The sequence below is a fragment of the Panicum virgatum genome, chromosome 5N (assembly GCF_016808335.1).
Source record: "Panicum virgatum strain AP13 chromosome 5N, P.virgatum_v5, whole genome shotgun sequence".
Lineage (NCBI taxonomy): Eukaryota > Viridiplantae > Streptophyta > Magnoliopsida > Poales > Poaceae > Panicum > Panicum virgatum.
In genome coordinates, this window is record NC_053149.1 from 41,969,176 (window position 1) to 41,977,401 (window position 8,226).

Consider the following 8,226-nt stretch of genomic DNA (forward strand, 5'->3'; position numbering starts at 1 on the left):
TATTGGTTATAGTTGCAACAATTTTTTTTGAAAGATCTTTGAAATAAATTCAACGGGTAACATTGCATACAAGAAGGGCAAAATGGGAATAGAAGACAGCAGCAGTACTCTCTAGAGCCACACGTGCTAATACAGGCGGAGCCAAGGGAAGTCTATTTATCATCGCAGAAGGTCATGTTAATCTTCCTCCTCCAACTGCGGCGGCCGGACTTCGAAGAACGGGGTTGTCGGGGACGGCTGTGGCAACCAGCGACCTTAGAAGGTGGGAGGGGGGCAAGGTTGCGAGGGCAGCGCGGCGAGGCGGCAGCGGAGGCGGATTGCAAGGGCGGTGCGGCGATGCGGCGAGGACGACGTCGTTGGTGGAGCTAGGGTCGGGGGCGATTAGTGACGGCAGTGGTGGAAGGCAGCGGTGGAGATGCCGGAGGGGTGTCGGAGCTGAAGGAGGCGGTGGATGGTGGGAGCAGCGGCGGCGCGGCCTTCCGCGACGATATCATGGCCAGCCGCGTGCGCTAGAAGTAGACTCCCCCCGGAGCCGGGGCCGTGCTGGGCGTGCTGCAACACGGGTCTAGCCTAGCTTTTCCAATGTAAAACGGTAATAATTATACCTAAAATAGTATAGTTCAATCTGATTCTGGTTACTATAGTATTTTATCCATAGTTCAGTCCTGGGTGGAAGCTCTTTCCGACTCTGCCCTGAATGATATTGCATATCGGAAATGGATTTAGTGGTGTCAAAATAAAAAAATGATTTTAGCGATTTAATATTTATTTATAAAAAAGATATGTTTTACCCTTTGACCTTGTCACGGAATTTGAAAAGTAAACCCGAACTTAAAAATTATATATGTTGCATACCGTAACCATCAAAACTGGACAAACTACCTTTTTGTCCGGGGCAAGGTTGTTTTGTAGGTGGTTTTACTAATGTTGCAATAGGACCCACATATTAGACCCCACTTGTCACAAATTTGTCCCATCCCCTGTCCCTTCTCCCTCCCTCAATCTCTACCATGGCGTGTAGGAGCACTTGACCCGCCGAAATGGTCGCTGCCGGCCCGATTGGGGAGGATAACTTGGGCGCTACCCTCGTTGTCCTGAGGGTGAGGAGATCCAAGCGCCACCACCAATCCGTGGAGGAGGAGGTCTCGAGCGCATCCCTGCCGACCCAGAGGGAGGGGGCCTCGAGCGCGGCCGCCGCCGGTCGACCTTAGGGAGCGGGTCTAGTGTGTTACCACCGCCGCCGCTCGATCACAGGGGAGGGGGTCTCGAGCGCTGCCGCCGCTCGACTGGGGGGGGGGGCACCAGCTACTTGTCCCCGCTTGACCGTGGGGAGAAGCCAATGTCCCCAAATGTGGCACCATGACTCTTGCTCTTGCCAAGAACTGGTAGCACCAGCAGCAACATCGCTATAGGTGCGGCGAGCTCTAGCAGCAGCGTCAATTACATGACGTGTCGACCTAGAACATGAGGTGCACATGCCTGTGCCGGTGGGCGTAATTAATTAGGGTCAGTTGGATCCATGCCACTCTAATTTCTTGAAATTGGATCTCATGTTGAAAATCATGCCATTGAGTGGCATGATTTTCAACATGACACCCAATTTCACGGAGTTGTGGTGGCATGAATCAAATTTTCCCAATTAATTATGGCCTGGAGTAGGAGAGGTAGAGGGGAGGGAAGAAAGGTCCAACATGTGAGTCTTATTGCTACGTTAGCAAAAACAAAATAGCTTTGATCAGGTCAATGGGTAGTTTGTTCAATTTTGATAGTTATAAGGCATGCAAGATATCTGATTTTTGAGTTTGAGATTGTTTTCAGATTCGGCGAGATATCAAGAGGGTAAAATAGACTTTTCTTTTTATTTGAAGAGCTCAAGTTGCAGTGCTGTGATCATGCACCGGAGCGTGGTAGGGCACAAATATTTTTCTCCCCCTTGTCCGTGAGGGCGGCGCCCTTTCGGCCACCAGCCGCTGCCGCTCTGGGCTCCGGCTGCGTGCTGCGCTGGTTTTTTTTTTTTCCCCTCGAGGCGGTGACGAAACTGCCCCTCGGGCCGCATTTGTGTGGCGCAGCATACGCGGTCGCTGGGGAGTCGCACCGCCCTTGGACAAGCTGGAGGGCTTGGAGCTGCTTTTGAGGCCCGGATGTCGCGGCCGTTGCGGCAACTGCTTATCAGAGGGTTAATAATTCCGATCGGTCCGGTAAAATCGCAGCCCTCCGGTAGCGGTTTACCAGACCGGTTTTATCGGAAATCGGTGGAAACCTGTTGAATTCAAATCCAAATTCAAAATCGCATGTGTAATCGGTTTGGATCGGTATACCGGCCGGTTTGAATTCAAATCTAAATTCAAAATCGCATGTGTAACCGGTTTGAAACGGTATACCGGCCGGTTTGACTGGTTTACCAAGTGAGTCTTAATTGGCCGTCTTATTTTTTTTCCTTTTCTTTTTTGGTTTAACTTTAAATGCCCGAAAAATATGTTAAACGAACGAATTTTTGAGAAAATTTGACACAATTAGATTCGTCGCACCTTGAAGTATTTTTAGAAATTTTTTTAGGATTTTTTTATTTTTTTGAATTCAAATTTGAATTTTGAATTTGGGTCGGTTTGGTACCAACCCAAACCGAAACCGGACCGGACCGGTTTGACCGGTCAAACCGGACCGGTTCCCACCTGTTTTTTAAACCCTGCTGCTTCTAGCTGGCTGTGGGTCCCACGCCACCTGGGTCCCGCCACCGCCCATCCTCCGTGCACACAGATCATGTGATCAAAAGTGCACGGGTGGCTGCTGTAACGAGAAAATAAAGCACTGTTTAGTTTTCAAAATTTTTGCATAGCATCCATCACATCAAATCTTCAGATATATACATGAAGCATTAAATGTAGTTGAAAAAAATAACTAATTACACAGTCTAACTGATTAGCACGGGCTGAATCTTTTAAGTCTAATTAGTTCATAATTGGATATTATTTGTCAAGCAATAATGAAATGTGCTACGGTACCAAACTCCAAACTTTTCACCAACTAAACACACAGCATGGTGGCTTGTTTGGTCCGCGGCCCGCGGGGATAAACTTTCACAATAGAACGTGGTTGTTCACTTGTTTGGGTGGTTTTATTCTGCCGTGTTGAGGCTGTCCACACCGGGGAACTCTATAGCTTCCTCTAGTACACGATAGGGCCGCGACGACTACTCCCTTTCGGCCGGCCCCTCCCTCTCCGGCGGTGGTGCCTCGCACGAGCTCCGGTCGCGGTGGCCGGATCCGGCCAGAGCGGAGCTCGAGCGCAGTGCTCCGCCTCCGCCGGCGAGCCGTGGCGGCGCGGGCGCTGTCCGTCCTGAGCTCCCTCCGTCGGCGAGCCGTGGCGGCGCGGGCGCTGTCCAAGCACGGGCGCGAGAGGGGGCTGCAGCACGCAGGCCCCGCGCGCGGCGCCACGTCTCCGATAGAGGAGCTCCTCTACCCCCGCTAGGAATGGAGTAACCGGGATGGCCCTGGAGGATAGAGTAGCCCATACAGTACGCCGGTGCAGACGTCCACAGTCATTTCGGAGTACCGTAGCAAAGCCGTTCTTCGCAAGGTGCGTGCCGATACTATCAACTGTTGGCTCGATGCAGCTGCAACCCTTGGGATCGATGAGCTCACCCTGGATCTTCCCCTTGGCGATGGCAAACCTCAATACAGATTCCCATGTGAGCTTTTCATCGAAGAGAAGGGATGCTCGATCCAGTCTCTCTGCCTCTCCTCGTGTTCGTTCTCACACCTGAACTCGGGTCTTGTTCCTTCGGTAGCTTGAAGAGAGTGGATTTCAGCTGGGTGCGCATCACCGCGGAAGAGTCATGGCTGTTCCTCTCTAATTCTCCTGCTCTTGAGCGTCTGCACCTTGAGTACTGCCATGAGATAGCTTGCCTGAGGATACCTTCCACGCTGCAACAGCTCAATTCGCTGCGGGTGCGGCACTGCAAGATGCTACAGTCAGTAGAGACCGGTGCTCCAAATCTCTCCATCTTTCATTACCAAGGGCCTATAATACAGTTCTCACTTGGAGATGCACTGCAGCTTAAGGACGTAAACATGTTGATCTACCCCTGCTTCAATTTGTCTGGCTATGTTCCTAAGGAGCTCCCAAAACTTGGCCCAAATCTTGAAACTTTGTCCCTTGTGTCTGCTGATGAGACCGGTTATATGTATCCGCTCGAAATCGCGCTGCGTGAAAAATTCATTCACCTCAAGCACCTGGAACTTGCGATTGTTGGACCATGCCCTCTGATCAGCTTTCTCTTTCAGTTCCATTTTCTGTTTACTTTTCTCAACACTTCTGGAGCGCTGGAAACACTCACCTTGCACGTATGTCATTTTCTCACAAAGTGAAATTATTTACTTTCACCCTTCAGTTATTTTCATTTTATTTGTCTCCTCACATTGATTTTTCTACAGCTGGAGGAGTCTGCCGTGCAGATATCTCTTGTACCCACTGGCTTTTGCCCCATACAGGACCTAGTCGAGCAGATCTACTGTATCATCAACAACGTGGCATCGCTTCGGTGTCTTACACTGTACAACGGAATCCAGGGTTTTGAAAAAGTTTTGGTTGCACGCATTGCACAGGACAACTGGACAGTGACTATCAAGGGTGGTGAAAGAATTTTTGTGACAAGGAAGGATTCCTACACTATCACCCTGTTTGGCTGGCTGGTTCCAACTAGGCGATTCACTGTAGCAGCTGATTTTGTGAGAGGATATATACTGTAGCGACTGTTTAATGTAGCAGATGGTTACTGTACATACTCTACGACCTACGGAAAGGCACAATATGAGGGTACTGTAGCTACAGGTTACTATATCTCCAGCCAGCCGCGCCAGCAAGCCGAACATGGTGTATATGAGGAGGGATGATCCAAATCATTGGGATGCTAACTTTTCTGAAATTGCTATCGGAAAGTATATCTTGGTGAGAGTTTCCTGCTATGTGGAACTCTCTTTTTGGAAAAGGAAAACTTTATTAATTTTAAGAAGTGATATTAGGTGATACAACGATTTGAATCTTTTCCGACCTATGCCAAATGGCACACAGCCTAAAAAAGTCTAAAACACAAAGGGACAATACTAATGACTGATAATCCTAAGACTAGACCGCCATCTATGTGTCCGGGTAAAAAACTCCTTGGCCACCCGCTCCAAGAACCGAGATGCCACCACAAGCACCTCCTGTGAAGTAGCCTGTTGAAAAATAGCCCATGTACGGAGCCAGTGTGTAGTCGAGTATATTACCTGCAAAAAAGAAGAGTGTTTGTTCTAAAAAACGACAGCATTTCTGCAGAGCCAAACAGACCAACACAATGCTGCCGCTTCTACAAGGACTAGAGATTTATAGAATTTTGGTATTCCATTGAGCTAGCTTCCAAACATATTTGAAATATTGCGAGGTTTGGAGAGGCCCCATGCTGAGTACACCGTAGCCCAAACCATTCGTGTAAACTGACAGTCAAAAAACAGATGTTGTATCGTTTCATTTTCATGACAGAAACAACACTGTTGATTGCCTTGCCAGTTTTGTTTCGCAAGATTATCCTTTGTGAGAATTACACCGCGTTTAAGATACTAGTTTTTTTTTTAAATTTTGGGTGGAATTTGAGCTTCCAAAGACCTTTATTTATATTTGGAACATTCTTATTGATTACACCCGATAATTCACCAAAAAAACACCCGTGGAGTCTAGGTTCCACCTAAATTCATCCTCCACTAGACTTGTACCAGGGGTTTATTGCCTAGGTATTTGTTGCGTAGAATCTGCTGTCATGTACCATCTGTTCTGATCAGTTGGTACAGCCATTTACTGAGCAAGACAATATTTTAATTTCTAAGTTTTGTATCCCTAGTCCCCTTTGTTCTTTCGGTTGACACAAGATATCCCATTTGTCTAGCCGATATTTCCTTTTGTGTTCATCACTTTGCCAAAAAAAAAGCGTGATCGAAAGTAATCCAGCTTTTTACGGACCCTTTTTGGGATCTCAAAGAAGGATATCTTATACATAGGTAAGCTGCTAAGAACAGAATTAATGAGAGTTAAACGGCCTCCAGTGGAAAGATTTTTCCCTTTCCAGCTAAGCTGCTAAGAACAGAATTAATGAGAGTTAAACGGCCTCCAGTGGAAAGATTTTTCCCTTTCCAGCTACTGAGACATTTTTGAAACCACTCTTGCACTTTCAACCAATCCTTATTTGACAACCGCCGATAGTGAATCGGGATACCCAAATAACGAATTGGGAAAGCACCTGGATTGCATCCAAACAGCTCCATGTACTGATTTTCGTAATCTTTTGCCTCACCAAATCAGAAAATTTCACTCTTATGAAAGTTTATTTCCAACCCTGATAACTATTCAAAAGCACAAAGAATTAACTTCATGTTGTGAGCCTGTTCCAGGTTATGTTCTAAGAAAAGAATTGTATCATCAGCGTATTGTAAGATAGATAAGCTGTCATCTACAAGATGGGGCACCACTCCACACAACTGAGCATATGTTTTTTCTCTATTTATGAAAAGTGCGAGCATATCGGCCAGAATATTAAACAGTATCGGTGAGAGAGGATCCCTTTGTCGAAGCCCTTTTTTGTTTGGAAGAAAGGTCCTACTTCATCGTTGACATTGATTGCTACACTCCCGCCAGATATGAAGGATTTAATCCATCCAATCCACTTGGGTGAAAATCCCTTCATTCGTAGCGTTTGTATTAAGAAATCCCACCGCACTTTGTCATAAGCCTTTTCAAAGTCTATTTTGAAAATAACCCCGCTCTAATTTTTGCGATGCAACTCGTGGATTGTTTCATGAAGAGTGTCCACCCCTTCAAGTATATTACAACCTCGCATAAAAGTTGTTTGCGTGGGGCTGCTCAGATGTTCAACAACTGAGTTAATACGAACAGTTGCAACCTTCGTGAAGATTTTAAAACTTACATTCAGTAAGCAGATGGGCCTGTACTGCTAGATTTTACCAGCATCTTGTTTTTTAGGTAGCAATGTAATGACCCCAAAATTCAGGCTGAACAAAGGAAGATCACCACTGTGTAAATCATAGAACATTTGCATCAAATCCCCTTTGATGAGGTCCCAAAAATACTGGTAAAATTCAGTCGGGGAACCATCTGGGCCCGGAGCTTTATCGTGTTCTATATCAAAATTTGCATTTTGAATCTCCTCTTCAGTGAAAGGAGCCATGAGAAATTCATTTTCAGACTGACCGACTTGTGGTATATTATCTATTATACTATCCTTGAAAAAGAAATTATTATCCACAGAAGGACCAAATAAATCTTTATAAAATTGAGTAATACATTCTTTGAGATTATTTTGGCCCTCAACCTTGGTTCCATCGTGATCCAGCGAAAGATACGTTTCTAACGATGTTTGCCGTTCACAACCACTTGAAAGTACCTCGTGTTGTTATCTCCCAAGAGAACATCGGTTGCCTTGGCCTGTTGATACAACTTGAGCTCTTCTTCACGTAAGAGCTTAATCAAGACATCACTTGCATTTTCCAGCTGTTCCCATTCTCCATTGGTTAGTAACCTGGTCTCTGCCAATGTATCCAAGGTCGTTACAACTGTCTGAAGGCTATGTTTTGGGATTTGTACTCCCCATGTTTTTGTCTAGCCCAATCCCTTAGGTATTTTCTCAAAGCCCCAAGTTTTCGGTTCCAGCGTTGTACTGCATTTTGTCCAAATACTGGTTTATTCCAAATCTCGGCAACCCGCTCTCTAAAGTCCCCCTTCCTCCTTCCTCCTACTATGTGGAACTGAAGAAACTAGGTTGTAGAGAGTTGGGCAAACACCACACACCCTAATGAGGGGGGTGACCTTTCATTATATAGGCCGTATAGGCTTGGAGTACAAGTTAGGGTACAAATACAATACAAGACCATATACAACTCTATATATCTAACACCCGCCCGTAGTCGCAGGGGAAGCATCACGAACACCAAGACTGGACCTAAAATCAGTACACAACTGTACAGGAAGACCCTTAGTCATGATATCAGCATACTGATGTGATGAAGGAACATGGAGGACACGGACTTCCCCCAAAGCGACCTTCTCACGGACAAAGTGGATGTCAATCTCAATGTGCTTCGTTCGTCGATGGTGAACTGGGTTAGCTGTCATATAGACAGCACTAACATTGTCACAAAAGACAACCGTAGCCTTCTTGAGAGGAAGATGAAGCTCCTG

At 46.3% G+C, this 8,226-nt stretch overlaps 1 pseudogene; it reads left to right on the forward strand.

Moving 5' to 3' along the window:
* The first annotated feature begins 3,484 nt into the window (after positions 1-3,484).
* LOC120674809 lies at positions 3,485-4,748 on the forward strand (annotated as a pseudogene).
* Positions 4,749-8,226: the final 3,478 nt, after the last annotated feature.